The 21,476-nt window shown below is 57.6% G+C and overlaps 1 protein-coding gene across 1 annotated transcript in view; it reads left to right on the top strand.

Moving 5' to 3' along the window:
• LOC102455999 (receptor-type tyrosine-protein phosphatase F-like) overlaps nt 1-21,476 on the top strand; it is a gene marked incomplete at its 3' end in the record, with an annotated part of 547,172 nt that overhangs the window by 384,462 nt on the left and 141,234 nt on the right. The window lies entirely within an intron of this gene.

The raw sequence follows: 21,476 nt of genomic DNA on the forward strand, positions 1-21,476 counted from the left end.
TAGTGCACCGTTCGCCAGCCCTGCCCGCGCCTAGTGCGCCGTTCAGTGGTCCCGCACACGCATAGTGCGCCGTTCAGTGGCCCCGCACAAGCATAGTGCGCCGTTCGCCAGCCCTGCCCGCGCCTAGTGCGCCGTTCGCTGGCCCCGTGCGCACGTAGTGCGCTGTTCAGTGGCCCCTCACACACATAGTGCACCGTTCGCCAGCCCTGCCCGCGCCTAGTGCGCCGTTCAGTGGTCCCGCACACGCATAGTGCGCCGTTCAGTGGCCCCGCACAAGCATAGTGTGCCGTTTGCCAGCCCTGCCCGCGCCTAGTGCGCCGTTCGCTGGCCCCGTGCGCACGTAGTGCGCCGTTCAGTGGCCCCTCACACACATAGTGCGCTGTTCAGTGGCCCTGCACATGCATAGTGCGCGGTTCGCTGGCCCCGTGTGCACCTAGTGCGCCGTTCAGTGGCCCCGCACACGCATGGTGCACCGTTCACCAGCCCTGCCCACGCCTAGTGCGCCATTCAGTGGCCCCGCACACGCATAGTGCGCCGTTCACCAGCCCTGCCCGCACCTAGTGCGCCGTTCAGTGGCCCCACACACGCATAGTGCACCATTCACCAGCCCTGCCCACGCCTAGTGCGCCATTCAGTGGTCCCGCACACGCATAGTGCGCCGTTCAGTGGCCCCGCACAAGCATAGTGCGCCGTTCGCCAGCCCTGCCCGCGCCTAGTGCGCTGTTCGCTGGCCCCGTGCGCACGTAGTGCGCTGTTCAGTGGCCCCTCACACACATAGTGCGCCGTTCGCCAGCCCTGCCCGTGCCTAGTGCGCCGTTCGCTGGCCCCGTGCGCACGTAGTGCGCCGTTCAGTGGCCCCTCACACACATAGTGCGCCGTTCAGTGGCCCCGCACACGCATAGTGCGCGGTTCGCTGGCCCCGTGTGCACCTAGTGCGCCGTTCAGTGGCCCCGCACACGCATAGTGCGCCGTTCGCTGGCCCCGTGTGCACCTAGTGCGCCGTTCAATGGCCCCGCACACACGCGTCTTGCAAAAAGGGCAGGATAAGCCTGGGCGTAGTGGTTAAGCTTGTCAGCTACATGCAGTCCCCTCCCTGCTGTGCTGCCTCTAATACAGAAGCAGCAAGGCGGGGGGAGGTGGGAGCCAGTATCTGTGAGGAGCTGGCTTAAAAGCCAACTCCCATGAGCACCAGTTCTGCCTCCCCCCTCTGCCCCTCCTCCAGCCCTCTCACATGCTGCCTCACTCGTTCTTGCAGCAAAGTGAAGGGGGCAGGCAGGTGCTGATACATGTGGGGAACCGGCTTTCAAGCCAGCTCCTTGCATATGCTAGCTCCACGGACCCGCCTGCTCCCCCTTGCTGCCTCCAGCAGAGGTGGGGGTGGCAGGCAGGAGCCAGTGCTGGAGGGAACCAGCTTAAAAGCCGCTTCCCCCCAGCACCAGCTCTGCAGTGCCGCCTCTCCATCCACGGGGGGGGCAGTGGAGGCTGCGCCGTGGCAGCAGCCCCTGGCTGGGAGGGGCCGAGGACAGGGGCTGCTGCCGCAGGACCCCGCGTAGCTTTTGTGAGGGAGACATGGACACGGCTCCCGCTCGGACAAGGCTTGTCCCCAGGCCTGCTGGGCAGCAGAGGAGCTGCCTGCCCCTCCGCCAGCTTGCTCCGAAGGGGCACAGCTCAATTCCCACAGGTGTCCTGGGTGGCTTCCCCCACTCCTGATGGGTACTGGGAGACATGGAGCCCGGGGCAGCTTCCACCCTGCTCCCAGCAGGGACCTGGGAAGCTTCCCCTACTCCCATGGGAAATGGGGAGCCAAGGGTAACGGCAGTCCTCCGAGAGCCTGAGGTGCGACCGGGCGTCTCGAAGGCAGCTGGCGGTGGAGCGGAGAGGCCAGGCCTTAGGCTGGTGGAAGAGCTCCGGTGAGTGCGCGCGCCGCCGACTGAAGGAGGTTCATGCGCCGCCACGTTTCCAGTCGCATCTCATCACAATTTACATTTCTAGTGCAGGCATCCCCTGCAAGAGTTAACGCTTGATGGGAGGGGGAAGGGGGTAATGTTTCCATTTACTCTCGGAAAGCCCAGGACGGTTGCTAATTTTGTAATGAATGAGTCGTTGTTGGAATGATCGCGCACTAACCATGAATTTATCTCCTGCCTGTTGAGGGAAGGAGAGAGGCGCAAGAGGATCGGCGCAGACAGTAAGGGCTTATACGGGATTGATTTCAGTTTAAAATGGAGCTTTAACCCATTTCTTGCTCTGCTGCACCCGTAAGGCCTTGAAACCTTTTATCTCTGGCAGATCAATCAGTACTTCCCCGCTGTCTGTTCAATAAATAAAATATGCACATTGTTAACCCTGGAATATGGCGGAGGATCTGCTTTGCAATATTTATGGAACTGTCACCTGCGTTTTGTGCTGGCCTTGTCTCAATGGCGGGGCCAGCGGTTGTGTGAAACGTACACTCGCAGCTCCCGTTGTGTCTGCAGGTGCTTGGGAAGCGCGGGGCGGGGGGGTGTGAGAGCGCGCTAATACTTTCAGACTCACTGTGCTGACGAGATAAATGGAATTGCCAGAGGGTTACTAATATCCTATAAAAGGAGAAATATTCTCTCTCCCCAAGGGACGTGCAGGAAATTAGAGCAATTACATATGTGTTATGAACCTCTGTGTCTAAGGGAGCAGGAGAGAGGACCAGGGAGTACAGTGAGAGAAACAGGACAGAGATTTCCTGCTCAGAGCTCCAAGCTCCATAGCTGGATGCAGATTTGGGAGGGGAGTAGAGGGCATTGGCCATGTGTCTTGCACATGTTTACAAATAAAATGAGGAGCAAGCAGGATTTGTTTCCCTAGGTCCCAGGACTGCAGAGGGCATTAACAGACCTTGGCTAGTCCACATTGGCCCCTTCTCCGGAAGAGGCATGTTAATTTCCAACTTCAGAATAAGGAAATCCGCGGGGGATTTAAATAAACATGGCCGCCGCTTTTTTTCCGGCTTGGGGAAAAGCCGGAAAAAAGCGTCTAGACTGGCGTGATCTCCGGAATAAAGCCCTTTTCCAGAGGATCTCTTATTCCTACTTTGGCATTAACCAAAAAGCCGCTTTACTCTCCTTCTCCATTACAGGAATGCTGCTGAACTTGCTGCACCAGGACACAGAACTGGGAGAAGCCGGACATCTCGCACACGCACACAAGTTCTGCTCCGAGCGAGCGCATGCAGCATCATAAGGGCTACGTCTACATTGGCCCCTTCTCCGGAAGAAGAGACCCTCCGGAAAAGGGCTTTATTCCGGAGATCGCGCCAGTCTAGACGCTTTTTTCCCGGCTTTTCCCCAAGCCGGAAAAAAAGCGGCGGCCATGTTTATTTAAATCCCCCGCGGATTTCCCAATTCTGAAGTTGGAAATTAACATGCCTCTTCCGGAGAAGGGGCCAGTGTAGACGTAGCCCTTATGATGCTGCATGCGCTCGCTCGGAGCAGATCTCGTGTGCGTGTGCGAGATGTCCGGGTTCTCCCAGTTCTGTGTCCTGGTGCAGCAAGTTCAGCAGCATTCCTGTAATGGAGAAGGGGAGTAAAGCGGCTTTTTGGTTAATGCCAATTGATTTTTCCTTATTAAACAGAACTCTGCTGCGGCCCCGGCCACTCTGTAACTTGAGATGCTTTGCTTGCTGTGTGTATGAAGCCAGTCTATTCTCCACCTGTAAGTAATGGGTTAGTGTTTAATGCAATTTATCTTGGCTGAAATTTCAGAAGATGTCAACACTAAAACATTTGCCACCAACTTAATAAATTGGAGACATTGGCAGGCATTGCTGCACAGAGGTTGTCAATCACGGAACATAAATATTTTTAAATAATCTAGTACAGCAACTTCTGCTGGAGAAAAAGTTGACTAGCTGCAGTATGAAAGAGCTCCCCGCGGTTTGTCAGACGACCTTTTGTCGGTAATCAAGAGAGAAATGGGTGCTGCATGCTAACTGCTCCCGAAACGGAGTCCATTCTCCGGGTTTCCACTCTGGTGTCTCATTCCCTGACTTTGTTTCCAAAGCAAATAGTCTGATCAGGGAAGGGTTCAAATCATCTCCGATAAACAGGCTTTAATGCCAACAGGCAGTCCCTTTTCTCTTCAGCATGTTGGGAGGTGTCATACCTAGAAAGAGATTTCTCTGCTACTTGGGCTTTGATGCCCCCAACCATCTTCTTTTCTTGCCTCAGTTTTTCACTTCTCACCCCATTTTTCCTTCACACAAACAGAATCATAGCACACTAGAACTGGAAGGGACCTCGAAAGGTCATCAAGTCCCCTGCCCTCATGGCAGGACCAAGCACTGTCTAGATCAGTGGTCCCCAACCTTTTCAGGTTGTCGGGCGCCAGGGGGCGTGGCCGTTCGCCCGCCGGGCGCCAGGGGGCGGGGACACTTGCCCGCCCAGGGGCGGCCCCCCCGAGCCGCATGCCCGGGGGCGGGGCCCCCCCCCCATAGCCACGCGCCCGGGGCCGGCGCCCCCCCCATAAGCGCCCGGGGCTGGGGCCAGGGGACGCACGGCGCCCCTGGGGGCGGGGCCAAGGCCGGCGCCGGAGCTGGCAAGGGCACGCGCAGTGCCCCCGGGGGCGGGGCCAAGGCCGGCACCAGGGCCAGGGCACGCACGGCGCCCCTGGGGGCGGGGCCAAGGCCGGCACCGGAGCCGGCAAGGGCACGCGCAGTGCCCCGGGGGCGGGGCCGGGGCCAGGGCACGCACGGCGCCCCCGGGGGCGGGGCCGGCGCCGGGGCCAGGGCACACGTGGCGCACTCGGGTTGGGGACCACGGCTCCGAGGGGGAATGTAAAGAGCCCAGCGGGCGCCATGGCGTTCGCGGGCACCGGGTTGGGGACCACGGGTCTAGATCATCCCTGACAGGTGTCTGTCCAGCCTGCTCTTGAATATCTCCAGTGATGGAGATTCCACAACCCCCCTGGGCGACTTACTCCAGTGTTTAACCACCCTGACCATTAGGGAGTTTTTCCTAATGTCCAACCTAAACCTCCCTTGCTACAGTTTAATCCCATTGCTTCTTGTTCTGTCCTCAGAGGGCAAGGAGAACAATGTTCCTCACTCCTCCCTGTTAACACCCTTTTAGATACTTGAAAACTGCTACCATGTCCCCCTCCGTCGTCTCCTTTGCAAACTAAACAAGCCCAATTCTTTCAATCTTCCTTCATAGCTCATGTTCTCTAGATTTTTAATATTCTTGTTACTCTTCTCTGGACCCTCTCCAATTTCTCCACACCTTTCTTGAAATGCGGTGCCCAGAACTGGACACAATACTCCAATTGAAGCCTAACCAGCGCAGAGCAGAGCGGAAGAATGACTTCTCGTGTCTTGCTCACAACACTCCTCTTAATGCATGCAGCTTGCCTTGCAGTTGTTATCAGTCATCTGGCATTGTCCAAGATGGTCCTGCTCTTCCCAAGGATGCTAAGACTTTTCCCCAGGGACGGAAATAACCAGCCCGGGCAGAGTTTGGTCAGTCAATATGGCCCCTTGACACTGGTGTGCCGGGAGTTCCTTGCTGGAGCAAATGGAGAGACTCTTATCTCTTGTCTTTTCAGGCCCCCAAATGCTAGTCTGTCCGTGTCTCACGCACATGGTGAAGGTGCCAGAGGAGCAGGTCATGGCAGCACTGTAGTGAGGAGCAGAGATCTCCTTTTCCAAAGCCCTTTAGGCCTTCGGAGCCTAAACCCCATCAACAACTGGGGGGAGTTTGTCGCCGAGGTGTCAGACATGGGTCCTGCATCAGCTGTGTATTTAGGGATGTTAAAAAGCGGTTAACTAGGTAACCTCTTGGTGCTTACACACTGTGGGCTCTGCAGCGTGTAGCTTATCCTGCGGCGCTTGCAGGGCAGCCGGGAGCAGGGCGGGGAGCTGGCGTGTGACCGTTGCGGTAACCGATACGCTTATGCAGATTGGTTAATCATTGAGACGGTTACCCTGTTACATCCCTACTGTGTATTGAAGCACCCAGAGAAGCACATAAATATGGGCTTTAGTGGTTCCCAGCGTGTCTGTGTGAAGGAATCCAAGTGCTTGGAAAACGTGGGAGAGGAATCGGGGAAAGAAGCCCAGACCTTGCAGGCTGGGAGGGTGGAAGGGAGTGATGCATGCACGCGGTTCTGATTGCTCCTTGGAGTTAACTAGCGTCCAGAGGGGAGCCGGCTGGAGAGTCTGAGCATCCAGCTGCAGCTCCCCCTCTCCTTGGGGCTGGAATACAAAGGCCCAGGTTAATTCACTTCCCATCAGTGCATTGACACATTCTCCTTCGGGAGCAGCAGCACTGCGTCCAGGAACAGCTCCTTACTGCATGTTGCCGACGACAGGATTGCGGTGCCAGCAAGTTGCTTTCCGATCGTGGTAATGAAGACTTCCTTTGCCTTTCTGGAAGAGCGAGGTAGCAGATTCATTTCTGGATTCTCTCTGTGACCAGATTTAACGAAGCTGCTCTAACCCTCTGTCTTGCAGAAGGGAAGTCACACCGGTGTTAGCTGTATTCGCCCTTTAGTGCCAGGAAATGGTGGCTGTTAAGTTTTCATAAAGCAAAAACGAAGAGTCTCTGGAATGGTTGGCAGCCAGAGCCCTGCAGTCTCCAGGACTCCGGTTGACGTGCTTGGGAAGGCTGGACGAGCCTTGTGTGAAGCCGGGGCGCTCTGAACAAACATCCTGTCGTCATTCAGGGAGCTCTCCTTGCTGAGAAGCAACATTAGTCAGCCCTAGAGTCTGTCCTCCAGGAGAAGGAGAGGGTGCCCAGGAGCGTGGTTAAATGAGACGACTTCCTACAGCTCCCTTTCCCTTCGGAGGACGGCCCCCTGAGTTAAGTGACAAGGCACCCTCGCCTGCGCACGGCCATGCTGTCAGAATGACTCCCGAATGGCACAGTGTCCCTGAGCTGGAGCAGCTTAGCGGGAATGCAATACATCAGCCCTCGTGTAAACGCCGCGGAACACGTCCTGGAGCTGCTGCCACACGCACTGGGAAGGAGTGCCTCCAGCCACCGTCTCCCCCTCACACACAGCGTGGGGCACTTGGGAAAGTTAAAAACTGACCCAGCTAAATGGCCTTGCCATCAGTTAAAGGCACAGTATCCCCCGGGTAGCAGGAGGCTTAAGGAGTTCTGGCATGTTTACCAAATGGGTTTAAAGACCAGCTGAAAATGGCTGTATGCTGTAGTCGTAACCAGGTTTATAATGGGTGGAGGGGTTGGAAGGTTCCTCCAGTGTAAACACGCCCTTAGAATTTAGCTCCATCAAGTGTATTTCCTCTCAGCACAGCACTGAAAAAGAAAGGCAAGCATGAGCAGTCGCCAAGAGTTAGCACTGTTGCCACAACTCACAGCATCACTGCAATAGCCTCTCCAATACTCTCATTTCAACACGGAACACGCCGAATGAGGACAGTCATGCAGCCATGCACACAGCGAATGAGGACAGTCACACAGCCATGCACACAGCGAATGAGGACAGTCGCGCGGCTGTGCACACACCGAATGAGGACAGTCACATAACCGTGCACACACGGAATGATAGTTGCGTGGCCGTGCACACAGCGAATGGCGACAGTCGCGCGGCCATGCACACAGTGAATGTGAACAATCGCGTAGTTGTACACACATGGAATGACAGTCGCGCGGCCGTGCACACACCGAATGAGGACAGTCACACAGCCATGCACACACGGAATGACAGTCGCGCAGCTGTGCACACACCAAATGAGGACCGTCACACTGCAGGGCAGAACTTTAACTCCAGCCTTCTAATGTGATGGCATTTAATGGCGTAAAGACAGTTTCCATCTTGGCCACCTTATGTGACATAAGCCACCATGTACACAAAGCACAAGCTATTATATGCTCAGAATGTCTGACCTTATCAGGACACAAACTTTTACATGTCTTTCAAAAAATTAGCTCAGCTATACAGTGCACATCACTCAACTTAAGGCAGACCTAGCTATTAATGAGATGTACACATGGGTTGCATGTGTGGAGCCAAAATACGTTCTGTGATGAAGTGACAGATTTAAGAAGTCAGAATTGAGTTTGGGTGCGTCCACACAGCAGGGCTTAATTTGAAATAAGCTATGCAAATTGAGCGACGTCAATTGTGCAGCTTATTTCAAAATAGCTTATTTCAAAATTGGGAGTGTCCACACAGCACTTATTTGGAAATCGAGCAGTCTTCCTCCAACTTCCCTTATTCCTCGTACAATGAGGGTTACGGGAGTCGGAGGAAGAAGTCCTCCAGCTTGACAGTATTTGACATTATTTCGAACTAACTGGCTGCCGTGTAGATGCAGACTACGTGATTTTGGAATGGTGTTGCTGTGTGGATGTTCCCTTTACGAGTGACTGTTTTTACATGGTAGAGGAGATGCTACTAGTTCTGCGCAAAGATGCACCTACACAACAGAACCCATCGTTTCCTGCTGCCAGGCTGAACTTGTGCAGCCGTCTTGTTTTAGACTCTTTTTTTCCCCTTCTATTCATGAGGTTACTTTTCTGATTAGGACACTATGGAAACTGCCGTTGGACTGCGAGTCCACAGAATCTGTTCTTTGGCGACAGGCGATCAGTGGCTTCCAAGAGGAGGAGATTTAGGGTGTGGATGCTAACCTGTCTGTCAGGCGAATGCTTGTCTCTTATACTTGAGCTTTTTCCAGCACGCTTTCCTGAGAACCCAATCTATATCTTTCTGTATCCAAGCGCTACCTTGCTCCTACTGGAGACTCGATCAGAGCAAGGAGCGTTTCAGGGATTAATAACACCTGTTGAGAGAGCTGACTTCTTCAGGAGACTCTGGCCTTTCAATAAGAAGGGCAGGAAATAGCGGGAGGGCAAAGGACAGAAAACCACCCTGTTGTCGCCTCCATGAGGCACCCCGCCGTCTCTGTCTCTGTGGAGCTGCTCACCGGGATTCAGTTACTGTAAAAAGGGAAGTTTTACTCGGGATTCCTTGGCGTCTAGGCTTGGGGCACTAGCGTTAGGTCCTTCACGCCCACCTGTCAGGGAGGAGGGTTCTGCACCGGGCTCGCTGGGTTCCCCTTTTTCATGCATTCCAAGGGCAGTAGGGACTGCGGGAGTCCTGTAGAACACGGGCCAGAGCAGATCTCTTAGAGAAACGTCCAGTCTTGAGCTGCATTCCCCCTAACCACACAGCAGCCTGGCAAGGGCCGCGCAGACGCACAGGGCTGTGGCGGGGAGAGACACCATTCCCTCAACCCCCACCTCTCCTCCAGCCCCAGATCTGCTGCGGTCAATCATCTCTCTCCACACAACCCCAGGGCAGCCCGCACCCCACACCTTCCACTCCCACCCTCGAGCCCTCACCTCCTGCCCCATATGCCCCTCAGCCGCAGCTCCCTCACTCCACACCCCTTGGCCTCCTCTCTGCTGTATTGGTGCACATAACACAATTATTTCCTCACATGCCTGAGACAAATTCGAGGAAGCCTTGATTCTTGAGGTTAAAATTACCGGTGATGGAAACCCCTTGGTAAATGATTTCAGTGGTTAATCGCTTCCACACTTTATTTCTAATCTGTACCAGTCTAGCTTCGGCTGGAGCGGGTTAGATGTGTGTCTGCGGATTTCAGAGCTCACTGTTAAATATTTGTTCCTCATGCGGGTACTTATAGACTGTGATCAAGTCACCCCGTTGCCTTCTCTTTGTTAAACCAAGTAGCTTGACCTCTTGGAGTCTGTCACCGTGCGCGCGGTTTTCTAATCCTTTAATCAGTCTCATGGCTTTCCCCTGACTCTCTCCAGTTTATCAACGTCCTTCTTGAATTATGAGCACTGAAGCTAGACACAGCATTGAAACAGCGATCACCCCTGTGCAGAGACACAGCTTCCCTCGGCTCCTCCTCCAGAGTCCCTTTACGCATCCCGGGGACACAGCAGCTCTTTTAGCCCCACTGCCACATTGGGAGCTCCCGTCCAGCTCCGTATCCATCGTCTGTGAGCCCCAGGTCTGTGCTACAGAACACGCAGCCCCGCAGTGGTTAGTACGTTGCCCGCGTGCGCACACGTGGCTGCTTGTGTCAGTGGGCGGGACCTGGCATCCATGGCACGGCCAATGGGGGGCCTGGAGGCCTGTCACTGCACTGACCTAATCACATCCACTTACACCTCTTGGCCGGTGGCTGGGGCCGCGCTCAGCGCGTGGGGAGAGGCGCTCTCGGTGGGAGGGAGTCAGGCTGGCCCAAAGGCTCTTGGCGGCGAGGTGGCTGTCGGGTAGTTTGCCTGACTGCGTATAGCTCTGGTCCTAGGCACTTTGGTGCTGATAATGAGGGGGCCGTGCAGCTGCGGGCTTGCCTCCTTGGCCTCCGGGCTGCCTCTGCCGGTAAGAATCTGAATGGTTGTGCTCTTCCCCTTTTGTGCTGCTTCAGGGCGTAGCATCCCTTCTCCACCACAGCACCCAGGTGCTGCGGCACTTCCTTCCCCTCCACATGTTCCCTGCCGGCGGCAGCATGGCTCCATCACCGAGCCTGCCTCTCGGTCGGGAGCCGTGCGGACTGGGACGGGGGCGGCATTCCTTAGGTGCACGCTGCAGATACTTGGGGGTGCTCGTGTTTAAATGCTAGTGGGAGGGTTTTGTTCCTGGGTCGAGCAACTTCCTGAGGTGACAGGGATGAAATAGTGTCAATGCCTGTGCTGGCAAGGGCGCCACACAAGTGCTTCCAGTGGGTGTTGCATGCAAATCCAACTGCCCAGACAACATGTTTGCTTTTGCGGCCCCGCGACTGTCTCTTCTTTAAAGTGCTTCTGAAGGGACTCGCGGGTGAGCCGGCTGTGTGGGGGAAGGAGTTGCTGGTTGAAATCAGACCATTCCCCTTGAGGCGCATACAATGACTGCCTCTCCGTGTATGGGCCTGCTAATGGCTTCCCAGAGCCCTGGGGGTGACCGGAGGCAGATGAGGAATGGGGCTCTAACAATGCTTACCTGAGGGAAACTCGTGAAAGGGCTGGAGTGCCCTGTGAATGGCCACCCAGCTCCAGGGCGCCGACTGCTGAAGGAGAAGGTTTGCACAGCACTCTCCATGGCGGGCATGGCCACCTTGTGCCATGAATTCAGAAGAAGGCGACAGCCACACACAGAGTCACTGGTTTTTAATGAGCGTTCTTCTTCACGAGCCCCCTCATCGTTTTCTCTTTTGGCGCCTGGTCAGGCTGGCAAGTGTCAAGTTGATTGTTACTGCAGCAGTCGTGGTACTGCCGGGGCTGTGGTGCCGGGGCTGTGGTGCCGGGGCTGTGGTGCCGGGGCCGTGGTGCCGGGGCTGTGGTGCCGGGCTCTGTGTTCGGAATGTCTCGCTGAACGGAGAGAAGGAAATCCTGATGAAGGAAGGCAAGAGGGGAAGCAGCCTAAATGCTGCTATTAGACCATATTACAGGGACCTTGGGTTTGTTTGCATGGAGGCAAATTAGCAATGCAAATATTTCTAGTCACCAATTATCTGCGATATAAATAGAAGGAGGTTGGAAATTTGCACAGCTAATCCCAGCCCTTCGAAAGCTCTTCTCAGCAGTGCCTCAGCGAAGAGGGTTTGGGTTTGCGGTCTGAGGTCGTGTGGTGTCTGAGGGACTGGGGGGGGGGAAGGGACGGGAATGTGGACACAGGTTTAATGCTCAGCGAAGAGGGTTTGGGTTTGCGGTCTGAGGTCGTGTGGTGTCTGAGGGGCCGGGGAGGGAAGGGACGGGAATGTGGACACAGGTTTAATGCTCAGCGAAGAGGGTTTGGGTTTGCGGTCTGAGGTCGTGTGGTGTCTGAGGGGCCGGGGGAGGGAAGGGACGGGAATGTGGACACAGGTTTAATGCTCTGCGAAGAGGGTTTGGGTTTGCGGTCTGAGGTCGTGTGGTGTCTGAGGGACTGGGGGGGGGGGAAGGGACGGGAATGTGGACACAGGTTTAATGCTCAGCGAAGAGGGTTTGGGTTTGCGGTCTGAGGTCGTGTGGTGTCTGAGGGGCCGGGGAGGGAAGGGACGGGAATGTGGACACAGGTTTAATGCTCAGCGAAGAGGGTTTGGGTTTGCGGTCTGAGGTCGTGTGGTGTCTGAGGGACCGGGGAGGGAAGGGGCGGGAATGTGGACACAGGTTTAATGCTCAGCGAAGAGGGTTTGGGTTTGCGGTCTGAGGTCGTGTGGTGTCTGAGGGACCGGGGAGGGAAGGGGCGGGAATGTGGACACAGGTTTAATGCTCAGCGAAGAGGGTTTGGGTTTGCGGTCTGAGGTCGTGTGGTGTCTGAGGGGCCGGGGAAGGAAGGGACGGGAATGTGGACACAGGTTTAATGCTCAGCGAAGAGGGTTTGGGTTTGCGGTCTGAGGTCGTGTGGTGTCTGAGGGGCCGGGGGAGGGAAGGGACGGGAATGTGGACACAGGTTTAATGCTCAGCGAAGAGGGTTTGTGTTTGCGGTCTGAGGTCGTGTGGTGTCTGAGGGGCCGGGGGAGGGAAGGGACGGGAATGTGGACACAGGTTTAATGCTCAGCGAAGAGGGTTTCGGTTTGCGGTCTGAGGTCGTGTGGTGTCTGAGGGGCCGGGGAGGGAAGGGACGGGAATGTGGACACAGGTTTAATGCTCAGCGAAGAGGGTTTGGGTTTGCGGTCTGAGGTCGTGTGGTGTCTGAGGGGCCGGGGGGTGGGAAGGGACGGGAATGTGGACACAGGTTTAATGCTCAGCGAAGAGGGTTTGTGTTTGCGGTCTGAGGTCGTGTGGTGTCTGAGGGGCCGGGGGGGGGGAAGGGACGGGAATGTGGACACAGGTTTAATGCTCAGCGAAGAGGGTTTGGGTTTGCGGTCTGAGGTCGTGTGGTGTCTGAGGGGCCGGGGGGTGGGAAGGGACGGGAATGTGGACACAGGTTTAATGCTCAGCGAAGAGGGTTTGTGTTTGCGGTCTGAGGTCGTGTGGTGTCTGAGGGGCCGGGGGGGGGGGGAAGGGACGGGAATGTGGACACAGGTTTAATGCTCAGCGAAGAGGGTTTGGGTTTGCGGTCTGAGGTCGTGTGGTGTCTGAGGGGCCGGGGGGAGGGAAGGGATGGGAATGTGGACACAGGTTTAATGCTCTGCGAAGAGGGTTTGGGTTTGCGGTCTGAGGTCGTGTGGTGTCTGAGGGGCCGGGGGAGGGAAGGGACGGGAATGTGGACACAGGTTTAATGCTCTGCGAAGAGGGTTTGTGTTTGCGGTCTGAGGTCGTGTGGTGTCTGAGGGGCTGGGGGAGGGAAGGGACGGGAATGTGGACACAGGTTTAATGCTCAGCGAAGAGGGTTTGGGTTTGCGGTCTGAGGTCGTGTGGTGTCTGAGGGGCCGGGGAGGGAAGGGACGGGAATGTGGACACAGGTTTAATGCTCAGCGAAGAGGGTTTGGGTTTGCGGTCTGAGGTCGTGTGGTGTCTGAGGGGCCGGGGAGGGAAGGGACGGGAATGTGGACACAGGTTTAATGCTCAGCGAAGAGGGTTTGGGTTTGCGGTCTGAGGTCGTGTGGTGTCTGAGGGGCCGGGGAGGGAAGGGACGGGAATGTGGACACAGGTTTAATGCTCTGCGAAGAGGGTTTGGGTTTGCGGTCTGAGGTCGTGTGGTGTCTGAGGGGCCGGGGAGGGAAGGGACGGGAATGTGGACACAGGTTTAATGCTCAGCGAAGAGGGTTTGGGTTTGCGGTCTGAGGTCGTGTGGTGTCTGAGGGGCCGGGGGGGGGGGGAAGGGACGGGAATGTGGACACAGGTTTAATGCTCAGCGAAGAGGGTTTGTGTTTGCGGTCTGAGGTCGTGTGGTGTCTGAGGGGCCGGGGGGGGGGGGGAAGGGACGGGAATGTGGACACAGGTTTAATGCTCAGCGAAGAAGGTTTGTGTTTGCGGTCTGAGGTCGTGTGGTGTCTGAGGGGCCGGGGGGTGGGAAGGGACGGGAATGTGGACACAGGTTTAATGCTCAGCGAAGAGGGTTTGGGTTTGCGGTCTGAGGTCGTGTGGTGTCTGAGGGGCCGGGGGGGGGGAAGGGACGGGAATGTGGACACAGGTTTAATGCTCAGCGAAGAGGGTTTGGGTTTGCGGTCTGAGGTCGTGTGGTGTCTGAGGGGCCGGGGAGGGAAGCCACAGCTCTGCTTGCTTAGAGCAAAGGGGAACTAGCCTTCATTTCCCGGGCTCGCAGCTCCCCCTTCCTTCCCTGTGTCTCTGCCTGCTGGTCCTTACCCCGTGAACGCAAGCGCACAAAGGGGCGAGTTCGTGTCTGGACACACAGTGCTCCAGCGGCCCAGGTGCCCCCTGCGGCGTGTCTGGGGAAGACAAAATCCCCACCTGCCCAGTGGCAGAAGCTGTGTCAGCAGGAGACGCTCTCCGGCGCCAGGCACGCGGGAGCCTGTGTCACTACAGCGTGTGGCGCTCAGAGGGCTGGTCCATCACACCTGCCGGGGCCTCCGCCAGGCCAACACGGCGGCAGTGTAGATGGCGTGGGGGGAAGGGCGTGGATTGGGGCTAGGGCAGTCCCAGATCAGTGAGGGAGCATGTGCCCAGCCAGCCCCTTTCACTTTCCTGGCTGCCTGCAGGAGGGGCTGAGGGAAGTGGGTTTATTAGGCTGGTGGATTTGAGAGCAGCCTTCAGCTCCCTGAAGGGGGCTCCAAAGAGGCTGGAGAGAGGCTGGTCTCAGCGGTGGCAGCCGGCAGAACAAGGAGCAATGGGCTCACATTACGGGGGGGAGGTCTAGGTTGGAGATTAGGACAGAATTTCCCTAGGCGGGTGGGAAGCGCTGGGCTGGGTTCCCTGGGAGGTGGTGGAATCTCATCCCTAGAGATGTTTAAGTCCTGGTTTGACCAAGCCCTGGCTCGGGAGATTTCGCTGGGATTGGTCCTGCTTTGGGCCTGATAGCCTCCTGAGGTCTCTTCCCACTCTGATGGTCTCTGATTGGAAGTAGATACGCCTGAGGCTGGTGATCCTTAAAACCCTCTTTTGGGACGAGGAAGAGGAGGGAGGTGCAGTAAGTTGAGGAAGGTTGACAGCAGCAGGGCAAGGGTGGAAGGCTGCCTGTCCTCCTTGCAAACAAGCGGCCAGGTTACCTGTTCTCTAGTGAAGGACTGGCCACCAGAAGCCAGTGTGTTTGAGAGACACGCGGCAAGGGGGCAGGGAAAGGCGTTCCTTGTGGGGCTGCCTTAGGAGTTGGTTTTCTTTAGAGGCCACTTGGGCCACCATGTAGCCATACTGACCCATAAGCCAGAGTGGAGAACAAAGACCCGGCGGAGGAGGGTTGCTTGACTGCACCCGGCCCCCTGCCCGAGGGAGAAACCCTGTGGCCAGCAAGGCAATGAGGTACCTTGACACCACAGCTTGGGGATGGCATCACCCGAACGCACCAACGAAGCGAGGCCCTTCCGCTGCGCCCCACGGGGCGGGCAGCCCAAGCAGTCTCTCTGCTCGCACCAGGCCCAGGTGTGGCCGGGCACAGGCCGGTGGCTTGGTGAGTTGCAGAAGAGCAGAACTAAGTGAAAGGAGCAGCCACCAGGCAAACGGAGATGCAGCTACATGACGCACGCCGCATCCATAAACATCCATCTCACTGACCAGCTGTCCCCGCGCCCCGATGCCGCCTGCCCACATCCCTCAGGGTCCTGGACAACTACACCTAGACCTCCTCGAGCACGCGAAAACTTCTCCCCTGCTGACCCTCATTCACGCCTGCACCTCAACTCGCTCATCTGCCTGGCACGTCCTACTTCTTGTTCTCGAAGCTGCCCTCGTCCTCTTCTGTGCCACACCTCCCTCGGCCCAGGAGCATGGCGGAAAGCTGGGGCAGGGCGTGTTGCTCCAGGAAGATGGTGACATTGTTAATGATGCAGCAAGGCAGAGATGCTCAGTAGCTATTTCTGTTCTGCATTTGGAAAGGACTGGGAGACGGCGCTCCTTTCCCAGGGATGAGTACGTTTTCCAGCCTGTTAGTGACTAAAGAGGATGTTTTCCATATTCACAAGGGAGACACATTTTTGTATCAGCCGGCTGGAGACCGTGTGTCTAGCTGACCAAGGAGCTGGCTGGGCAGGTCTCTGGCTGGCTGTTAACGTTCAGTGCACCCTGGAGCCCGGAGAAAGGGTGAGAGAGTGGAAGAGCGGTGGTTCTTCGAGTGATTCTCCTGTCGATTCGTTAGATGTGTGCGTGCCACATGCACAGTCCCTGGAAAGCTGCTCCCAACCGTGCCCCGTGAGTGGCTGTGGAGCTGTCTGGAGTGGTGCCTTGGGGGGGTCTTCACTAGGACCTGCCAACCTGGCGCCGCCTCAGTTCCTGGTCACCGCCGGGGGGGGGGAGGGCGTGTTGGAAGCGCGGTGACTTGCTCCTCCCATTCCCCAGGCTTGCAGCTGAACTGGAGTTCCAGCCGGCTTAGTGGGAGCCCTTCAGTTCTCTAGTGTTAGCTGTTGAGGGGGTTCACCTGGCCCCTGACGGCTCTTTGCCCTTGCGGCCTCAGGTCATGCCTGAGTCCCAAGGGTTCAAGCCCTGCGCGTCTCGCAGTAAGCACATGCCAGCGCTACCTCCTGCACAGTGCAGCCCCGGCATGTGCACGGCTCCTCGGGCTGCCCACCCCCCAGCCCACGCGCCTTTTCGCAGCAGGTGTCCCACCAGGTGAGTGGGTGACCCGAGGCAGGAAGCCAGGAAAGGGCGGAGGCTCACCTGCAGCCTCCAGGGACAGGCGGGCGGCGAGTGATGGGCACCAGAGGCCTCGGGACGAGCAGTGGGCGGCTTCACAGCTGACCGGGGATGCGGCGCTTTCAAGGAGAAATGGCCACGTCTTCACAGCGGACCTTGCACCTCCGCGCTCCTACCGCTTGTCACTGCCTGACCCAGGACTGGGCGTTAAGTGAGCCAGTGTCCTGAGCTGGAGCAGTAACAGCACAGGTTCAGCGGCCCCACGTTGAACCCCACACGGGGCTGATCGGCCATGACCCAGAATTTCTGTCAGTAAGTCTGGTTGCGTGATTTCCCTTGCCCCCAGCCACGTGCCCCAGTATTTCCCTCTTGCCTGCTCCGAGCTTGGCGCTGAAGTAGGCGCTTCCGTCAAAGACCATGCTGAGAAGAGAGATTGTTTAACGGGCCAAATTCCTTCTTGCTCCCCTGTGGAAGTTTTCCAGATCCCCCAAGGTGGTGGTGGCTGGAGAAGGGGAACTCAGGCCTTCCTTCTCCACCAGGTTCCAACACAAGCCGTCGATGGCAGGCCTGTCTGCCCGTTCTAACGCCGTGTTCCCCCATAATTGCCTGGCTCTCGTCCTGCCCCAGCCTGTAGTGTCCATGGCCAGTGTCTGACCCGATGCGATGGGCCCAGTCTGGGTGCCTAGATCCAGTCCTGTTTGGCTGGCCTCCATGGCTTGGAGAGCCAGTGTCCACTTGCTGGAGTTTGCGGTGCTTCTCCTCCCTTCTCCAGCTGCCAGGCAGGACTGAGCTCCTCTCAGGCCTTTTTCACTCTGCTTCCAGCTGGGCCTGTCCAGCAGGGTGGGAGGGGCGTGGCCTCTTTGGCTAACGTCGACAGGTTAACCCCCGAATGCCAGTGCGGGGCTGGTCCATCCCGTCACAGTCAGGGAGGGCCGTAAGCTGCAGTACTGAGCTGACGCTGGCCGCATTGGTGGAAAACCGAAGGCCTGGTGGGTAGACTGCTGTGGCCGGAAGCTTGGTCCTGCGAAGCGGCAGACGGCGCCGGAAGCCCTGCACCCCAAAGGGAAAGGGAGCTACGCAAAGATTAAGAGGAGCATTGCCAGCAGATCCAGAGAAGTGATTATTCCCCCTTATTCAGCTCTGGTGAGGCCGCATCTGGAGTATTGTGTCCAGTTCTGGGCCCCCACTACAGAAAGGACGCGGAAGCATTGGAGAGGGTCCAGTGGAGGGCGACCAAAATGATGAGGGGGCTGGAGCACATGACGTATGAGGAGAGGCTGAGGGACTTGGGTCTGTTTAGTCTGCAGAAGCGAAGAGTGAGGGGGGATTTGAGAGCAGCCTTCAACTTCCTGCAGGGAGGTTCCAAAGAGGATGGAGAGAGGCTGTTCTCAGTAGTGACAGATGCAGAACGAGGAGCAATGGGCTCAAGTTGTGGTGGGAGAGGTCCAGGTTGGATATTAGGAAAAACTTTCCCTAGGCGGGTGGGGAAGCGCTGGGATGGGTTCCCTAGGGCAGGGGTGGAGTCTCCATCCCTAGAGGTGTTTAAGTCTCGGCTTGACAAAGCCCTGGCCGGGTTGATTGAGTTGGGATTGGTCCTGCCTAGAGCAGGGGGCTGGACTTGATGCCTCCTGAGGTCTCTTCCAGCTCCATGGTTCTATGAAAGATCACTGCTGGCCCTGCCAAGCTCCGCCCAGTGGCATGGTGGGCCTGGAAGGCTTCCTTCCCAAGCTGCCGTGGCAAGGGCAGCACTTCCTGTGGGAACTAGGGGAACGGGCCGGGGGTAGCGCCCCGTGAGTTCTTCAGGGCTGGGCTGTCCTTGCTGGGCTTGGCCGGCGCTCAGCACGGGAGCTCTGGTCTCGGCTGGAGCCCCTAGCTCTGCTGGAACACACTCAAACCCAGCACCAATCCAGCGGGTTGTGAACAAAGGTGTCCGGCTTGTGCCTGCCTCCAGGGTTCCCAGTGGGCAGACGAGCCAGCGCCAGGCAGAGCTGGCCCCGGAAGGCACATTGGGGCTCAAGGAGAGCCACGAGCCAATCCCTTTCCGCGCAAGGTAGTTAGCGTCTTTGGTCCCGACAGTGTCGGGGGTGCTGGCAGGAGCCACGGTCTCGTTTCCTTGTGTGTTGTGAGGAGCGGCTGCTGCACAGATAGCTCTGATCTGCAGCACCAGGCTGTTTTTCTACCGAAAGCAAAAATGCGCAGAGCAGTGAGTCCCCGCTGCCAGCCAGTGCTGCCTCGCACATGGACAGCACTTCCCCGGTGCAGCTCTGCTTTGTGGGGCTGCACAGCACAGTAGGAGCCTCTTCATTGGCACAAACCGACCAGTCATCTTGCTAATCAGAATACTCTGTGCTTGTTCCTCTCCATTTGTACTTGGTCCTCCTAGGACTAGCCCGGCTCTCCAAAGGGACAAGCCACGCTGCTTTGCGACCTTTCTGTAACGGCTCTTCCCATCGCTTTGATTCCTCTGCTGTCATCGGGTAAAGTGCCTTCTAGACTGGCCAGGCCATTGCAGGCCGACTCTTCCTCCCGGCTGGTGCTGTGTCCACACGTGCTCCCCAATGACTATTGCTCACTGAGCACCAGGGTGAGCTTTTCGGCTGGGAGAATCCACAGGTGCTGGAGCAGAGACGCCAGGGAACGCCCAGAGGAGGGAATAACCCAGGGGCCTTGTACGTGTTTGTATTACTGGTGACGCCCTTCCCAGGGGGGTGAGCACTGAGGATCCACATTCTTGTTTGTCTGCCCAGTTCCTTGGTGGGTTTTACATCTGCGCTGCACCCTGAGGTGCTGTACCCACAGGGGACTAGTGCTGTGCTTCTGCAGCAGGGTGTGTGCAGGAATTGAAACCGACACCTGTTAGAGGGCACCGCCCCTGGTGAGGAGCCCCCCCGCGCCCCACCCTGTCCCTGGCACCCTGTGTTCTGTGCCCTGGTGAGGAGCCCCCCCCCCCCCCCGCGCCCCACCCTGTCCCTGGCACCCTGAGTTCTGTGCCCTGGTGAGGAGCCCCCCCCCCCCAGCGCCCCACCCTGTCCCTGGCACCCTGAGTTCTGTGCCCTGGTGAGGAGCCCCCCCCCCAGCGCCCCACCCTGTCCCTGGCACCCTGAGTTCTGTGCCCTGGTGAGGAGACCCCCCCCCGCGCCCCACCCTGCCGCTGGCACCGTGAGTTCTGTGCCCTGGTGAGGAGCCCCCCCCCCCCGTGCCCCACCCTGTCCCTGGCACCCTGAGTTCTGTGCCCTGGTGAGGAGCCCCCCCCCCAGCGCCCCACCCTGTCCCTGGCACCCTGAGTTCTGTGCCCTGGTGAGGAGACCCCCCCAGCGCCCCACCCTGTCCCTGGCACCCTGAGTTCTGTGCCCTGGTGATTATTGGTGGGACCCATGGCCCAGCCTTACCCCCTGCTTCTGTAGCCTGCACTGCTTCACTGCCACTGCGCCGAGCGCTGGCCTAGCCGTGCAGCAGTAACTCTCCTAGGCGCCCAGCCAGCGAGTTTTCTTTGCTGTTTCAGTCCAGTTGTGGAACATCGCGCTGCCCTTCGAGTGGAGCAGACCCTGTTCTCCCTGAAGCCTGCGAGCTGAGCAGCTGAGCTGCACGTGGTTATGCAAACCTTGCTCCGTCGGCAGCTGGTGCAGTGCGCTCTGCCACCCAGAGGGTTAACTGGGTTTTTAAGCTCCACTTCAAGCAGCTGTTGTCTAATGGAGCTTCGTCCTTTGATCTGAAACGGGTGGGTCTATTCATTACCTACTGTACAGTGCAGCTAGCTGCAGGCTCTTAGCGTGGTGACAATGTTAGCAATCAAAAGAAGCTGATCAGAACTGAAGCTGAACTCGCACCGGAAACACAGGCCGTGTGATCAGTTATTGGGAATAGTTTTAACAGAAATCTTTTGTCAGTTTCCTTTCCATCAAGGCACATAATGATCTGGTAATAACGATGACAAGCAGCCCCAGGACGTTATGGATCAAACTCAGCACTAGCTGCCACCGCCATGCATTGTACTGTCTATGCCAGTGGTCCCTAGCGCAGTGCCCGTGGGCAGCATGACACCCGCCGGGGCATTTCTGTGTGCCTGCCGAGTGACCAGGGCCGGCCCAAGCCATTCTGCGCCCCGGGCAGCGGGCGTGCGACACATGGACGACTCCGCCCCCGGGTGCACGGCACACGCGGCCCCAGCGCGCTGCGCACCTTACAGCTGCCATCGGGCGCGCAGCACTTGATGGCAGCTCTCAGGGGCGCCGCGTGGCCCCAGGCGCCCCCATAGGTTGATGCCCTGGGCAGCTGCCCAGTTAGCCCCCCCTTAATCCGGCCCTGTGCGCGGTGCATGTGTGGCCTCGCCCCTGGGCGTGTGGTGCATGCGTGGCCCCACCCCTCACGCACAGCACGTGAGTGGCCCCGCCCCCAGGCTCCCGACAGCCGCACTGGCTATGCTGTGTCCCCTCTGAATCATCATCAGGCACTTGAGATCGGCGTTCTGTGTTGGATCCTTACAGGGCATTGACGTCGCCTCTTCCTTGTGTCTGTGAGTCCAGAGCTCAGAGTCAGCTCGGTTATTGCCTTCGTGTTTGGGCACGGATTTTACTAAAACACATACAAAGCAAGGCAAACCTCTTAGCTGCTCCAGCGCTGTCCGCGTTGAAGAGGTGACGAGGAGCTCCTGTGTTCTGCAGAATGCCGTTCCTTCCTGGTCCAAAGCGAACCTTCCTGATGCTTGGGGTAGTTCCCATCTTCTCTTTGGCAGGCAGGCTAGCTCAGTTTGCTGTCAGGGCTGTGCTCTCGCATATGAGACAGGGCTGAGGACTGCAGCCGTCTACTCACACAGTGATTGACTCTTGGTCATTGGCTCTGGTGCATAATCCCAGC

Source organism: Pelodiscus sinensis, unplaced genomic scaffold (assembly GCF_049634645.1).
Source record: "Pelodiscus sinensis isolate JC-2024 unplaced genomic scaffold, ASM4963464v1 ctg74, whole genome shotgun sequence".
NCBI classification, from domain to species: Eukaryota; Metazoa; Chordata; order Testudines; family Trionychidae; genus Pelodiscus; species Pelodiscus sinensis.